Source organism: Rutidosis leptorrhynchoides, chromosome 6 (genome assembly GCF_046630445.1).
Source record: "Rutidosis leptorrhynchoides isolate AG116_Rl617_1_P2 chromosome 6, CSIRO_AGI_Rlap_v1, whole genome shotgun sequence".
Lineage (NCBI taxonomy): Eukaryota > Viridiplantae > Streptophyta > Magnoliopsida > Asterales > Asteraceae > Rutidosis > Rutidosis leptorrhynchoides.
This window is the reverse complement of record NC_092338.1, coordinates 44,684,690-44,701,908: the sequence shown is the minus strand read 5'-3', so window position 1 is coordinate 44,701,908 and position 17,219 is coordinate 44,684,690. Positions and strand designations below refer to the sequence as shown.

Here is a 17,219-nt window from a genome sequence, read left to right as displayed (position 1 = left end):
TTGGTTCTTGGATTGTTTTGTTGATCGATTAGGAGTGATGGAGTGGTTTGTGGTGTTGGAGACTCATTCCCATAAAACAGAAGTCAAGAAATATAAGTGGTAGTGGGTGCCTTGATTAACCATGTAAAGCATGTATATATATAACGTAATAATATAGTTGTTAATCAACTTGCACAACAAATCAAAAAGAAAACAGTAATATCATAATCAAATTGAAATGTGCACATATATATCCATATATATCTAGAGAAAAAGAGATGCTAGCTGTAAAGTAAAACATGAATTGAGTAATATTCATGTATCTATATTTTACATATATTAAATTTTATTATTATAATCACATACATCACTTATAGAAAACGTGTGATTCGAAATGAAATGAAAAAGTGATTCAATTATCAATTAGCCACAGTTAGCAGCCTATATTTTAACTTCATCTACCGACAGTTTTCACGAACTATTAATTCGTACTCCGTTGATGATTCAGTGGCGGATAAAAGTGTTCAGAAAAATCCCATATTTTTAAATTAACTATATTTATTTATTTTGGTCATTATGGTATAAAATTTGATCATTAATTGTGATGACCCGAAAATTTTTGACTTATTTAAACCAATTCTCTATACGATTTATTATTTTAACACGCTAAACAAAGTCTGTTAGATTGAGTCTCAAAATTTTAGAACTGTTTCATATATACAATTACCTTTGACTACTCTCGACGATTCATGAACAATTATATGTATGTATATATGTATATGTACAAGTAAAAACGACTTTCCTACAGTAAAACACTATTTGCTACCATGAAAATCGTACTTTGCTACAGTGCTACAGTAAAATTGACTTTGCTACAGTAGCACTATTTGATGTCGACGAACTAGAAACAAAACGCCATGCGATCGCATGGCAAAAACACTGAAAACTCATGCGATCGCATGAGCTACAGTAAATGAAAAAGTATTATAAATACGCCAGTTTGTTCGACGAGTTACTCACCCCAATTTCTTTTCTTCCTTCTGTAAACGATAAGATATTTATAATTTTAATATTATAATTTAAGTTTAATAATAATAAGGTATTTACGAGGGTATTTTAATTCGGGTTTCAAACCGTTTCAAGCTAAGGTAATATTGGGTATTGTTCGGGGTATTGTTCTAGAATCCAAGGCCAACCATACAGTCGTCTACCATCATTACGTCTACGCTATTTCTCTACAATATTGAATCACAATATTGAACTGTGAGTTATAGTCTCCCTTTTTAAATACTTTAAATATTTTTGGGCTGAGAATACATGCAATTTATTTTAAACGCGATAAGACACAAGTACATACTAAATTCTACACTGAGTTAAACCGAAAATCCCTTAGCTTTGGTAACTAGTAGCTGCCAGTACATAGGATATGGACTGGTGGGCGCGAATAATTGTATATGGATCCATAGGGCTTGACATCCCCGTCCGAGCTAGAGCGCTAGCCTTTTAACGGACGTATGTTATTTGAGTTTAAGACACGTTGGTTTGCGTGTATTAAAACGAATGGGGTAATTATCACTATAGCGTTAAGTTTAGTTACCAGGGTGCTCTGTTACGTAGAATCTATTGATAAACTTTTGATGAAATCTTGTGGTCTATCTTTATATATGTTTATGACTCGAGCAATTAAACCTATAACTCACCAACATTCGTGTTGACTTTTTAGCATGTTTTATTCTCAGGTCCTTAGAATGCTTCCGCTGTAATGTGCTTGTTGCCTGCATGGAGTCTCTCATGCTTTGTACAAAGTTTATTGCATTCAAAATAAAACAGCGTTGTGTAATAAATAACTGGACTGTGATGTCAACCTGTAAATTAAAGACTTATGTATTTCGGGGTTTTGCTTATACCTAAGCACTCGCCCACATGTTTATAACTTTCTATGTTTAGAAAGTCACTTATTTTAATGAATGCAATATTTTATCAAAACGTATCATATAGAGGTCAAAACCTCACTGTGGAATCAATGATTAACGTGCCGCGTCAATAGCGATTTTGACGGGTCGTTACATTAATTTAATAAATAAAAATTATACCAACTGTCCCTCTCATTTATGGGTAAAATATAAAAAGTGTTAAAATTAAATAATTAGATCCTAAATATACTTTTAATAAGCCTATAACTTATATAACTCATTTTCGGATCACCTTTTATTTTAAAATCACATAAGTTCGTTTTTAACTTGATTAATAACTATCAAGATGACAAACGAGTGCTACGAGCGTTTATTAAAAAAATTCTAAATCATACATATATTTAATATACTTTTCATATATATAGAGATTTATAGTAATATCATATATTATTTTATTTACACAAAAGATTTAAATCATATAAGTTTCTATTTCAAATTAATATATATATCTAAATATATATGTATTTATTTACAGATAGTGGTTCGTGAATCGTCGGGAATAGCCAAAGGTTAAATGAATATATGAAATAGTTCAAAGTTTTTGAGATTCAATTAAATAGACTTGCTTATCATGTCGAAACCATATAAAATTAAGTTTAAATTTAGTCAGAAATTTCCGGGTCATCACAGCACCTACCCGTTAAAGAAATTTCGTCTCGAAATTTGATTAGGATGATCATGACTGACAATAAGTATGTTTTCATGATGCATACGAGCTAGAAATTAGATTTTTTATCATTAGTGAGTAATATGGATAAAACGATTCATTTATGTGAAGAGTACGAGCGAAGCTATCACAAAAGAGTGAAATGAAGAAATTAAAGATTTGTCTTAACTTTTACGTAGTCACAGTTGAATTCAGAAATTTATGGAATTTAAAGAAAATCTTGGAAATCTATTAGATCTGATTCTTCGAGATTTAAGGAAATTAGAATCCTCTTTGATTAAATGCGATAATCTGTTTTGATTGCTCTGTCGGATATTTTACTATAAATCCACTCCCTTCATTTCCTTATTTTCACAGTTCATACCATTTATTCTTTCTTTCTCAATTCATACTTTTGTTTTCTCTTCCCGACTTTAAGTCAAACGAATAATGGTCCAGAATTCGTAGGTATGAATTTCGAATGAACATGGCTAATGTTCTAAGAGAGAAACTGTAATAGCACAATCTTGATTGGTTAAATTACGAGAATTCAAGAGAAAAGATAGAATTATCAAGAAATTAAGTTCTTGATATGTTTATATATTAGATAGAATGTAAGAGCCGTGTAACATGGCACATAATGACGTTATAATCTGTGAATCATTACTTTCCATTAGAAACTCGGCATGACTTACTGTAATATAATCATGTTGATCAAGTGTCATTATATTATACTAACTCATGCATCAATTTCCAACACTACTTCAAAATCATTCATAATTCAAACTCGAATTTTTTTAGAATATTAGAAACTAAAACAGTTTCTTTTATGATGTAATACGGATAACGTGGAGAGATAAATGATTTTAGAGAAAAATAGTTATGAAAATATCTTCAGAAATATCGAGGATATTTATAATGAAAGATACGATGATATCTTAGAATTTTCTAATATCGATGAATGATGATGAAGATTTATCCGTAAGGATTTAGAGTCAGGAGCAAAGTATTCGTTAATGACTTCAGCAGATACTGAATCATTTGGATTCTTTGAAGGTAGGTTTAGTCTTTGTGATTTGTTCACAGCCTTCTTCATAGTTTCGCATAATCCGCTTTTCGGTTCTTACTCTTATCTTTTTCTAAGCTTTGCTAGCATGCTATTCTTTATCATCAAACTTTTGGCTATTAAGGTCGTTTACAGTTTTTGCTGCTTCATTCAACTTTTTCACATTCAGAGTATTGATTTGTAGACTGAGTGCTTTTCAGAATTTCAGAATGGAAGATCATAATTCTAAGAGATAAAGGTTATATGTATACATATAACTGTTGATGTAAAAACGCTGCGAGATTCAAAATACTGATTGATAATTCTCGGTAATTGATATGGCAACTCTCGTTATAAGATGCGGATAAGTATATGATAGGGTTTTAATGGACATATATAATGAGTTTTCGGAGAGACTTAAGCCAATGAGTAATGAAGTTACTGGTAAGTTTTCTGCTAATGTGATGGGATGTATACGGTTCCCCGTAAACGATGATGAAAGGGCAATCGGATATATCAAGGTTATAATAAGGTGTTTCGAACGAGAAGTTGAAGTTGACTTGTTGGAGCTGTGACAAAATTGGCTATCTCGAACAGGAGTTGTAAAGTTATTTTCGGTAATAATAACGCTAAAAGAGCTAGCACAGATATGTGTTAAACGTTTACTCCGGTTCCAAGTGTTTTCAGGTGCATAACTACATGCATCAATCTTTTCTTCCGTAGATGAAGTGCGATTGGTTCATCTTCTTGATTGAGGTGTTTTCAAGAATCATGAAAGGTTTGAACGCAGATTGTAATCGTCAAGATACAAACGAGGTTTAAGATGAAATCAAGTGGCAAACTTGAAGAAATGTTTAGTTTCATATGTTATAATCAATATTTTATTTCATTTTAATTGTCCAATGTTGGTAGTCCACAGTTAGCAGTCCACAATTAGTAATTCAATAATTCATATATAGTTTAATATATAATATTCGAATTAATTAATACGTATCGTGACCCATTGTATACATGTCTCAGACTCGATCACAACTCAAAGTATATATATTATTATAGAATCAACCTCAACCCTGTATAGCTAACTCGATCATTACTGCATATAGAGTGTCTATGGTTATTCCAAATAATATATATAGATGCGTCGATATGATATGTCAAAACATTGTATACGTGTCTCGATATTTAAAATGCATAAATAACAGTATTTAAATGAAGATAAATAAAGTGCGTAGAATAAATAACAGAAATTAAATGACGATAAATAAAATTGCGAGAATATAAATTGCGATAAATAAACTGCAATAAATAAATTGCGATAATAAAATGTAATAAGGAATTAACAGTTAGCTAGGAACAGTTAGCTAGGATTTTGTTAGCGTGGATTCTTAACAAAATTTTCTCATGGTTAATTTGTTTGTTTCTAACAAATTTTAATTTTGTCCAATGTTTTCTTCATTATGCCACTTGTTGGATTCTGATAGATCAAAATCCAAATATGAAATTGAATGAAAAGGGTTATTCTGCGGTAAACGGATACGTATATCGGTGGTTGTAAATAGGATAGTAAATGATTGTTGAATTAGATTTGAAAGAATGTACAGTGTACTTATTAATGTGAAATCTAAATATTCCTCGGGTATTACCTACCCGTTAAAATATTTTCACCATTAACAGTTTGTACGAAAGAATTTTTAAATTACAATCTTTATGAAAATATATATACATATATATTTTCTTCAGATGTAATCATGGATTTAATGAGTTAATATGATATTAAACTCATTTGTTTTACCGTTAGAACAAGAATATATAATCTCTAAAACATTGGAGATTACATAATCGCCATGTCGAACGAAGATAAATGATGTAAAATGATTCGCAGATTGATGATTATGCTCAAGGTACATAATGAGATGTTGAGGTGTGTGATGTTGAACTTGGGTTGTTGGTGGTACTGGTATTGATGTTGGTGCTGGTGATGTTGCTGAAGCTGGTAAATTTTGCACCATATTCTCCAAAGTCACTACCCGAGCGCGAAATTCGTTGACTTTTTCTATTATTCCGGGATGATTGTCGGTTAGAACGAGCAGATGAATAAGGTTTAGAATTTTAGATAGAATATAATCGTGGCGAGATATTCGGGAAATGAGAGTGAAAATGGTGTTTCGGATTGGTTCGTCGGTGAATGCTTCAGGTTCTTCGCCCAGAGGACAATATGGTGGATGAAAGGGATCGCTTCTTCTTGTCTCCAATGATTAAGTAGACTACGAACCCATCCCCAATTCATCCATAATTGAAGATGACTAGTTGGTTTATCCATTTCGTTTACACTGCTTTCGGAGCTTATGTGAATATCCATTTCGAAATAGCTGTCGGAATAACTATCGGAATAGCTATCGGAATCTGAGGGACTCGAACTGGTTGAGGGATTCATCTCCTACGATCAGATGAAGGATTTTCGATAAGAAATAGATTATAGGATGTAGATTAGTACCCTGTAATACATAATTTACATATGCATATATAATACTAAAATTCCATAAGTTACGGAGGAATCTACGAAAGCTGTCAGGCAAAGGTAACAATAACAGATACGCTAAGATATGAATTTATCTATACACTGTCTATGCAATAGAGGCAGTAAGACGTGTCTAGACTTTAAGGATGATAAGCAAATAATTTTCGACACAAAATGATAAGTAAAACTTTTGACATGCAGACACGGTCGAAGTCCAGACCCACTAATGTATCTAAACAACTATCAGTTAGACACACTAATGCAAGACCTGGTTTGCTAAGACCACCGCTCTGATACCAACTGAAAAGACCCGTCCTAATCCATAAGAATGAATACAATAACATATGATTACATCGCGAGGTACTTGACCTCTATATGATATATTTTACAAACATTGCATTCGTTTTTAAAAAGAACAAACTTTCTTTACATCGAAAGTTGACAACATACATACCATTTCATAATACATCCAACTATAATTGAGATAATAATAATCTTGATGAACTCAATGACTCGAATGCAACGTCTTTCAAAATATGCCATGAATGACTCCAAGTAATATCCTTAAAATGTGCTAATGCACAGCGGAAGAATTTCTTAATACCTGAGAATAAACATGCTTTAAAGTGTCAACCAAAAGGTTGGTGAGTTCATTAGTTTATCATAATCATTCATTTCCATCATTTTAATAGACCACAAGATTTCATATATTGACACGCGAAACTCGCGAATTAAAATTCATTCATATGGTGAACACCTGGTAACCGACCTTAACAGGATGCATATAGAATATCCCCATCATTCTGGGACTCACATCGGACATGATAAATCGAAGTACTAAAGCAGTTCAAATTCTCTGATTGGGGCTTGTTAATGCCCATAGATCTATCTTTAGGATTCGCGTCAATTGGTGGCAATTATAATAAACACCAATTCTTAGGCTACCAAGCTAAAAAGGGGCATATTCGGTTTGATAATCTAACCATAGAATATAGTTTCGATCACTTGTGTCTATTTCGTAAAGCATTTATAAAAGCAGCTCATGTATTCTCAGTCCCAAAAATATATATTGCAAAAGCATTTAAAAAGGGAGCAAATGAAACTCACAATACGATATTTTGTAGTAAAAATATGCATACGACGGAACTGAACAATGCAAGGTTGGCCTCGGATTCACGAACCTATATCAATTATATATATTAAAACATATGAATTGTAATCGAACAAATATATATATATATATATATATATATATATATATATATATATATATATATATATATATATATATATATATATATATGTATATATATATATATGTATATATATATATATATATGTATATGTATATATATATATATATGTATATATATATATATATATATATATATATATATTATTAATTGTTATTTTAGTAAATTATATGTTACGTTAATAATTTAATTAACTATATTTATTTTTATATATATACTTTAGATAAAAAATGTTGAAAATAATAATGATGATAATCATAATAATAATAATAATAATAATAATATTAATAAAATTAATAATAATAGTAATTTTTATAGAAATAATATTAATACTCATAAAAATGATAATAATAATATTAATAATAATAGTAGTTTTTAATAAAAGTGGAAAGTTTAATAATATTGTTAATGAAAAAAAATAATTTTGATAATAGTACTTAATACTTAATAATAGTAATAATAATAATAATAATAATATTAATAATCTTATTACTAATGATAATATTAATAATAATACTACTTAATGATATTACTAGTAATGATAATAATATTAGTAATAACTATAATAATAATAATAATAATAATTGTAATGATAATAATAATAAATGATAACTACTATTTATTTTAGTAATAATAATAATAATTATTATAATACTAATAATACTAATAACAACAATAATAATAATAATAATAATAATAATAATAATAATAATTATAATAAGAATAATAATAAGGTTAAAAAGACTACCTTAATGTAACAAGTCTTAAAAAAATAAACGCCCATGCCCGGGCTCGAACTCGCGACCTCTCATTCCCCAACCTTAAGTCCAACCATCCCTCTGCTTGTGCATTTCTGTTTTAACTACTACTCTATTTTATTTTAACCCGTATATTGTGTTTTCATCTTCTTCTATTATCAACGTAGCATCATCATTATTTTCAGCCCAACCGAAAATGGATATTTGATTTCGGCCCAATGACACGAACAGGAAACACGACTCAACAACAAATAACCATTTAACAAGCCCAATTAACTTAATCAAGCCCAATTAACTTAATCAAACCCAATTATTAACGCAGCAGCCCAATAATATCATGAAGGGTTACGGTATACGAAGGTGTTTGTTTGAGATTTAATAAGATCAGAAAAACAAAAAAAAGCACGCAGCCGTAACAGTAGCAGATGAGGGATTTTTTTTGTTGGTTTTGCAGGTTAATGATCAAGGGGTTGTTAGACCTTGGTTTCGTTCAAACATCAGAATAATAGATCACGATCAGGTATAGTAACCTTACAAATGGGTTTCGTGTTTTCAAGCATTCGAACAGTATTACATCACCATCGTCTTCCTAACAGGATCATCATCCTTCTTCCTCTTGTACTTTCATCATCATTAACACCATTAATACTATTCATTGTCTTCTTCATAATCACCATCTCTCTTCATCGTTCTTACAACAGAAACTAGAGAACGAATAGTAGCAATTAATATGGGTTTCATGATATTGTTTGGCTCGTTTAAAACAGAAAAGAAAGAAGAATAAAATGCAGCTATAGACAAAAGGTTGGTGGGTTTATGTTGATATGGTAATTATATGGTTTCATACAGGAAAAGAAAATAGAAAAGAATAGTAGCAGGTAGCCTCAATGGTTGTGGTGGTTCACGGAATAGTGGGTTTTAAATGGTTTTGATGGTTTTTAGTTTGGATTTAATTGAAACAACGAGAATAGAAGTAGCAACAGGTTAGTAGCACAATATGGTGTTTGGTTTTTATTTGAGCTTGACTAGAAAGAAACCGACACATTTGCTGTAGTGGTAACTGTATCGAACGAAAATCAAAGAAATCAAATTACAGGTTCACTGTAGCAGTGGGTTTCGATGAGTTCATTCGATCAGAATAAGGATAGAACGAGAAAAAAATATGGATAATGATGGTGATGATCAAGATGGGTGGTGGTTTGCAAGGTGATGGTCAACAGTTGTCGATTGTAAAATAGCAAAAGTGATGGTTCAACGAAAGAAACCGAAACAGAAGGTGATGGAATGGGTTGAAGTGGTTGGTGATCAATCGACATAAAAAGGAAAAAAAATTACCACAAAGGTGTCCATGGTTGTTAGGGTTAAGATGGAGAAGTGATTTTGGTTCTTGGATTGTTTTGTTGATCGATTAGGAGTGATGGAGTGGTTTATGGTGTTGGAGACTCATTCCCATAAAACAGAAGTCAAGAAATATAAGTGGTAGTGGGTGCCTTGATTAACCATGTAAAGCATGTATATATATAACGTAATAATATAGTTGTTAATCAACTTGCACAACAAATCAAAAAGAAAACAGTAATATCATAATCAAATTGAAATGTGCACATATATATCCATATAAATCTAGAGAAAAAGAGATGCTAGCTGTAAAGTAAAACATGAATTGAGTAATATTCATGTATCTATATTTTACATATATTAAATTTTATTATTATAATCACATACATCACTTATAGAAAATGTGTGATTCGAAATGAAATGAAAAAGTGATTCAATTATCAATTAGCCACAGTTAGCAGCCTATATTTTAACTTCATCTACCGACAGTTTTTACGGACTATTAATTCGCACTCCGTTGATGATTCAGTGGTGGATAAAAGTGTTCAGAAAAATCCCATATTTTTAAATTAACTATATTTATTTATTTTGGTCATTATGGTATAAAATTTGATCATTAATTTAATAAATAAAAATTACACCAACTGTCCCTCTCATTTTTATGGGTAAAATATAAAAAGTGTTAAAATTAAATAATTAGATCCTAAATATACTTTTAATAAGCCTATAACTTATATAACTCATTTTCGGATCACCTTTTATTTTAAAATCACATAAGTTCGTTTTTAACTTGATTAATAACTATCAATATGACAAACGAGTGCTACGAGCGTTTATTAAATAAATTCTAAATCATACATATATTCAATATACTTTTCATATATATATATATAGAGATTTATGGTAATATCATATATTATTTTATTTACACAAAAGATTTAAATCATATAAGTTTCTATTTCAAATTAATATATATATTTAAATATATATGTATTTATTTACAGATAGTGGTTCGTGAATCGTCGGTAATAGCCAAAAGTTAAATGAATATATGAAATAGTTCAAAGTTTTTGAGATTCAATTAAATAGACTTGCTTATCATGTCGAAAACATATAAAATTAAGTTTAAATTTAGTCGGAAATTTCCGGGTCGTCACAGTAAGTTTCCTTATTTATTTTTACATTTCCATTTTATACATCGTAATATTAATATAGTTAAATTATGTATATTAAATATATATCTTTTATATGGAGATATCTTGTTTATGAAATTATTATTAGTTTTGGTAATACTAAAGTTAATAAAAATAATGATATTTTGTAATAATCTTGATAAAAGTGATAATAATAATAATAATAATGTAATTAAAAATAATGATATTAACAAATATAATACTAAGTTGTGCTATGATAATAATAGTTATAAAAATTTTAGTAATTCCTATGAATCATAAATTAATTAAAATTTTAATTTAATGATTTTCCTGCTAATCTTTATATCCAAGATTTTTATTTTCATAATTGTAATAATGTTATTAAAACCTTTATATTCCTAATCATGAAAATCATAATCTTCGTGTCAAAATTTTATGATAACGACTATAGTTTCTTATAACATTAATTTGTATCTATAATCATAACTTTTACATGTATTCGTATAACTACAACTATTTTCTATAATCTTTTTCCTATTATCTTTTATTATATATTTATGTTATTAATATGTTTAATATCCTTGAAATCATAATAATAATATTAATAATAATAATACAATAATAATAATAATAATACTAACAATAACGATAATATTAGTAATGATGATATTAATAATTATAAACATATTGATAATACTAATATTCATAAAATGATACAAATTCTAATATTAATGATAATAATGATAATAATTCTAATCATGTTAATAATAATAATAATAGTTATACTAGTAATAACCATAATAATAATACTTTTAATTATTCTAATAAACATGTTAATGATATTAGTAATAATAACAATTAACAACAACAATAATTAATAATTAATAATAATAATAATAAAAATTTTTGAAATTTAAAAACTACCTCATACGGCCTTTAAAAAAAATAGTTGCTACCCGTCGGGCTCAAACCCAAGACCTCTCATTAACACAAACTCCCACATAACCATCCCTACAATACTGCTTTCCTGTATTATTCCCTAACCCAAAATAATATAAACTGTTTTTCTGTTCTATCTTCTCCTTCATCTTCTTCAAAAAATCAAACGACCCAACCAACATCAATAGCTATAATAACGAGCTTGTTGTTTTGTTTAAGACTTGAAAACGATTATAAACATATAACTTGTGTTCTTGATTAACAAAAAAAAATATAAATGAAAAAAAATCAGAGTTGCTGCTGTCGCAGCTCTTAACAAAAAAAATTTGATTTTTGATTTCGTGATCGTTTTAGACAAAGGTTATAACACAAAGTATGTTTCAATTCATTCATAAAAACTTTCCAAATCGTTAATTGAAACAGAACCATTAGAACAAGCTTGAATTTCTCGAAGAACAAAGTGTTGACTTTTTATTTCAAAATGTTTGACTCACTAATTCGATCTTGTTTTGAAAAATTGAAAGTTGAGACTTTACAGAAAGTTCAACTAGGGTAATCCTAACACAATGGCATTATTAGTTTTTGAAATGAATTCGAATTCGAGTTTTTGACTATAAAGTTGAAGAACAGAGGTATCGACATACGTTCTTCCTCTTTTTATTTTTAATTCCCAATTTGCAGTAACTAATGGCATCAAATATATATGGTAATCGAATGATTGAAGCTAGTAACACCGATGTGATCGATTTTTGTTGGTATTGCAAAGTGATATCGACGGGTAGCAATATTAGACAGGATATTCAATCAGATGAATAAAATAAATAAAGCAGACATCTGAATTCAATTAATTCGTACGTTTGATACAGTTTAGGTGATGAATTTAGTGATACAAACAAAATCTAATATAGTTTGATTGTGATGTAAAACAGATTTAGGATCCTATGAGTATAATACGTATTTTATCTATAATTATATACATATATATCAGTATTTATATATATTTATATGTATCTATAACTATATACATATATATCAGTATTTATATATATTTATCTGTATATATTTATCTGTATATATATTTATCTGTATATATATTTATATATGTATAACTATATATATATTTATATATATTTATCTGTATATATATTTATATATGTATAACTGTACTTTATATATGTATATTTATATATATATATATATATATATATATATATATATATATATATTTACATATATACTAATTTCCACTTGGATTTTGGTCGTTCTTTTCCTAAAAACGCCCAAAACGACATCCTACACATTTATATAACAGCACTTCACTCGGTAGTATTTTAATTTATTTTTTGTTCCTACCACCGTTTTCTCCATCTACCTTCTTTGCACCCTAGGGTTTCAACCCATGCTTCAACATTTTTTTTCATTATTCAAAATCGAAATAACCATGTCATAAATAATGATAATTACTATGTATAAATGTCGTTTGTAGAGGACGTTCGATGCTAGAACAGACATCCTACACATTTATATAACAGCCCTTCACTCGGTATTTTGATTTTTTTTTGTTCCTACCACCGTTTTCTCCATCTACCTTCTTTGCACCCTAGGGTTTCAACCCATGCTTCAACATTTTTTTTCATTATTCAAAATCGAAATAACCATGTCATAAATAATGATAATTACTATGTATAAATGTCGTTTGTAGAGGACGTTCGATGCTAGAACAGACGGTGGATGACGGCTGTTTGAACAGGCAATGAGTGGAGGCGGTAGATGACAACCTTTTGAGGTGGAGCAGATGGTCCACAAGATGTTCTTATGGGAACGAAATTAGAGCCCTCAACCTTTGATTCAATTCTCATATTTTTCCACCTCCGTCCACAACCTTTGATTCTACTTCCCAAGTTTATTTTCATCGGTTTTTGTGTGTCAGAAACTAGGGTTTTCACCTTAATTTTTCAGTCGTCATCTTAGTCCTTTAGGGTACGTTTCGGGTCTGATTCTTGGTTGCTTGTGCTTTTCAATTTAGTTTGCTTTCGATTTAATTTTGCAGTATGCCGATAATCACAGATTTTCCCTCGAAAGTGACGGATTGCCCTTCAGATCTTTAAGGTTGTTGTCTTGAGGTATTTCCCAAAACTAAGATTCTTTATATGTTTTTATTTTTTCATGTTGTCTTACCTGAATTGTTATTGGTTTGTGTATTTTGTATCACGATGGGGATGGTCTGTAATTATTTATTACCTTTCCTGTGTATTGTAAATACTCATATTTAACATGGTCAATTTGGGTTATAAAAATGGAAGATAACGTCATGGATTATATAAAAGGAAGACAATAAATAGGTTAATATGGGTTATGTTTGATGTCAAATGAGTTAATGCAGTGAAGTAAAAAAAATAAAAAATTAGCATGATTGTTCTGAATTTGATTTTTGGGTTCGTAACACGAAATGGTTATGGACCAACAGATGAGTTTGAAGATGGGAGTTGGGATGGTTCTGGTGGTTATCCCGAGGTAGAGGAAGAGGTGGAAGAGGTCGAGGCTTTCGTGGTCGTGGAAGGGGAGGTTACAATCACGAGCCTTATATGGATGCTCAACAAGATGTAGGAGGTTACAATCAAGAAGGCAGAGGTATATCTTTTAACTTTAGTTAGGCTTCCAAAATTGGATAGGTAGTTTTGTTTTTTATTTTATTTTTGGGTGCATATAGTGCTAATGAGTATACTGTGCACTATTGAAGAAGATCTTATTTGTGGAAAAATCTCAGTTTTTATCATAACATTTGAAAGCATATTAATAGATTCTCTGGTGTTTGGGATTACATACCTTCAGTAGTGCTTAAAGTTTTCTGATTTCTTTACAAACTTGGCAAATAAACATTGTTTCATTCAATTCAAACATTTTGCAGGATGGAAAAACAAGTTGAGCTGGTCCCAATCTCCACTCTACGACCAGGTGACCAATTAAAGATAATCGTGGCTTTAGTTTGTAGATATTGAGTACTGAAGAGGCCAAACAGTCCCAAACCCGTTGGTTACTGTATTTTACTCATAGACATACATGTAAGTACGCTACATCACAAAGTCCTTTCAATTTTATGAAAAATGATGTGCTATATTTTTTATGTATACAACTAGAACAATATTCACTTATCATACCATTTATAGATTAACCTTTAGTACATACATATTTGAGAATCTAAAGTGAAATGGAACAAATAATCTGTTGTACAGGGGAACGCCATTCAAGCTATAACGGATTACAATCAAAACCGCCACTTCACAAACCTCCTGCAACTGAACTCAGCCTACCGAATATCGAACTTCATATGTGAACCAGTCAAAATTCTTGACCAAGCCATATCAAATCCCACATGTCTGTCATTTGGCGCGCAATCAGTTGCACAAAACATATATGTTGTAGGCTATCCAACAGAACACTTCGAATTCACCCCCTACAATCGTCTGCAGTCTTAACAATAACAGGTACGGAACCCATTATAAATTATTACTTATAACTAACATAAATTTGTTTAATGTTCTTACCATTTCAACATCAAACAGATTATATCGGATGTGTACAAAACATCGGAGACGTTGAAGAAAGCATAGGCAAAGGTCCAGGTCAGGAAATCAAGCACCGCCGGACAATAAATATCATCGACCTCGAGTAAGCATTTCAAATAGTTACTGTTACATTAAACACTAAATACGAGTATAATTACTACCACAAAAAAGATTAATCCTTTCTAAAAACGACATGCCAATACGAGTATATTACAATCATCATACTTAGGCATTTTGAATAGATTGATCAGTTGAACAAATTCATACATTACTGCTCTGGTAATCTGATACACTAACCTTCTGACCTGAAACCACCCTATAGAACAATTATATACATCATCTTCAGCTTACAACCGTAATCATTCAAACTAGTACAATACTAATAGTGGTGTTTACTATACTAAAATGCAGCTACTCATTCAAAACGGCATTCTCCGACGACACTGGAATAGCTTTTACCTTCTTTTCAAATGTCGCATGTAAGCAGCATGTAAGCAGGTTGTAAACACTAAATTATGGGAAGTTATGTATTAGCCATGTAAACTTAAAACATTGAGTAATGTATTAGCTATGTACATATACATGGTCGTTTTGTAAAGTAAATCGGACTACAACATCGACTATCAAAATGTTACCGCCGCAACGCGTGGCCAGTTTTCTTTCTAGTTAATACTATTGATAATGTTATTAAAATACTAATACAATAATAAATAAAATTATTAATAATAATATCGAATTATTAATAGTTATATTAGTAGTAATAATAATAATAATAATAATAATATCAAAATAAGAAATAAGAAATATAATATAGATATAACAATATTAATAATGATAATGATACAAATAAAAGATAGTTTTTAGTATTCATAATAATAATAATCATGATAATAACTAAAATTATAATTTTTACTACTAATTATGATATCAATAATGATAACAATAATATTAGTAATCATAATATATCAATTTTCATATAAAGTAACATTAATAACACTGATATTAGTATTAATATTAAATATTAATACCTATTTTAATGATAGTAATGAAAGTAATAATAATAATATTGGTATAACAACAATATTTATCTTGCAATTACTTTGTATCTATATTAATAATACAATTTATTAATTATGTAATATTTGATAATTATATAGTATTTATACTTATTTTTTATACATTTATATTTTATAATTATAATTATTAATAAAAATCATATATATTTATTCTTTTTAATAATACTTAATTATTCTGTTTATTATTTTATATTTTTAATTCAAATGATTAAAGTGTATTCTATTAACTCAAATTATTATATATACACTTATGTTTATATTTATATATATCTATATATATTTATTTACATATTTATTTACGCGCAATTGTTCGTGAATCGTCGGGAATAGCCAAAGGTTATCTGAATCCATGTAAATAGTTTTAAAAATTTTAGACTTAACATTACAGACTTTGCTTATCGTGTCGAAATCATATAAAGATAAAGTTTAAATTTGGTCGGAAATTTCCGGGTCGTCACAAAAAGCCCTCTGGAATGCTCTTGTTACAACATATATTCTGGCCAAGAGCCACCAAAATTCTTATAAACCAAGTAATACAAAAACTGAACGTCCGTTTGCTTTAGTTCATTCTGGTGGGTGGGGACCCGCAAGGGTTAATGGGGGCCATAACTTTCGATATTTTCTATTGTTTATTGATGATTGTACCCGTATGACATGGACATATTTTTTAAAACACAAATTTGAGGTTCATGATAAATTCACCATCTTTTTTAACATGATTCAAACTCAATTTCAAAGTACAATACAAATTCTTCGGTCAGACAATGGTGGTGAATTTATCAACACCCAAATGAGTCTTTTTTGTAAAAAACATGGCATTATTCAACAAACTACATGTCCACATACTCCACAACAAAATGGGGTGGCCGAAAGGAAAAATTGAATCCTCTTAGAAATAACTCGTGCCCTAATGATCGAATCAAATGTTCTCAAATCTTTTTGGCCTGAAGCCCTCGCTACAGCAACTTATCTTG

The 17,219-nt window shown here is 29.5% G+C and overlaps 1 long non-coding RNA gene across 2 annotated transcripts; it reads left to right on the top strand.

Moving 5' to 3' along the window:
* Positions 1 to 13,197: 13,197 nt before the first annotated feature.
* Positions 13,198 to 15,811, top strand: LOC139855466 (uncharacterized). 2 transcript variants are annotated; one of them, XR_011761458.1, is made up of 7 exons: positions 13,198 to 13,583; positions 13,671 to 13,726; positions 14,071 to 14,234; positions 14,512 to 14,665; positions 14,837 to 15,088; positions 15,167 to 15,272; positions 15,581 to 15,811. It is a non-coding gene; the product is annotated as an uncharacterized lncRNA (long non-coding RNA). The 2 variants fall into 2 exon arrangements; XR_011761457.1 differs by having other exon boundaries at positions 13,198 to 13,726.
* Positions 15,812 to 17,219: the final 1,408 nt, after the last annotated feature.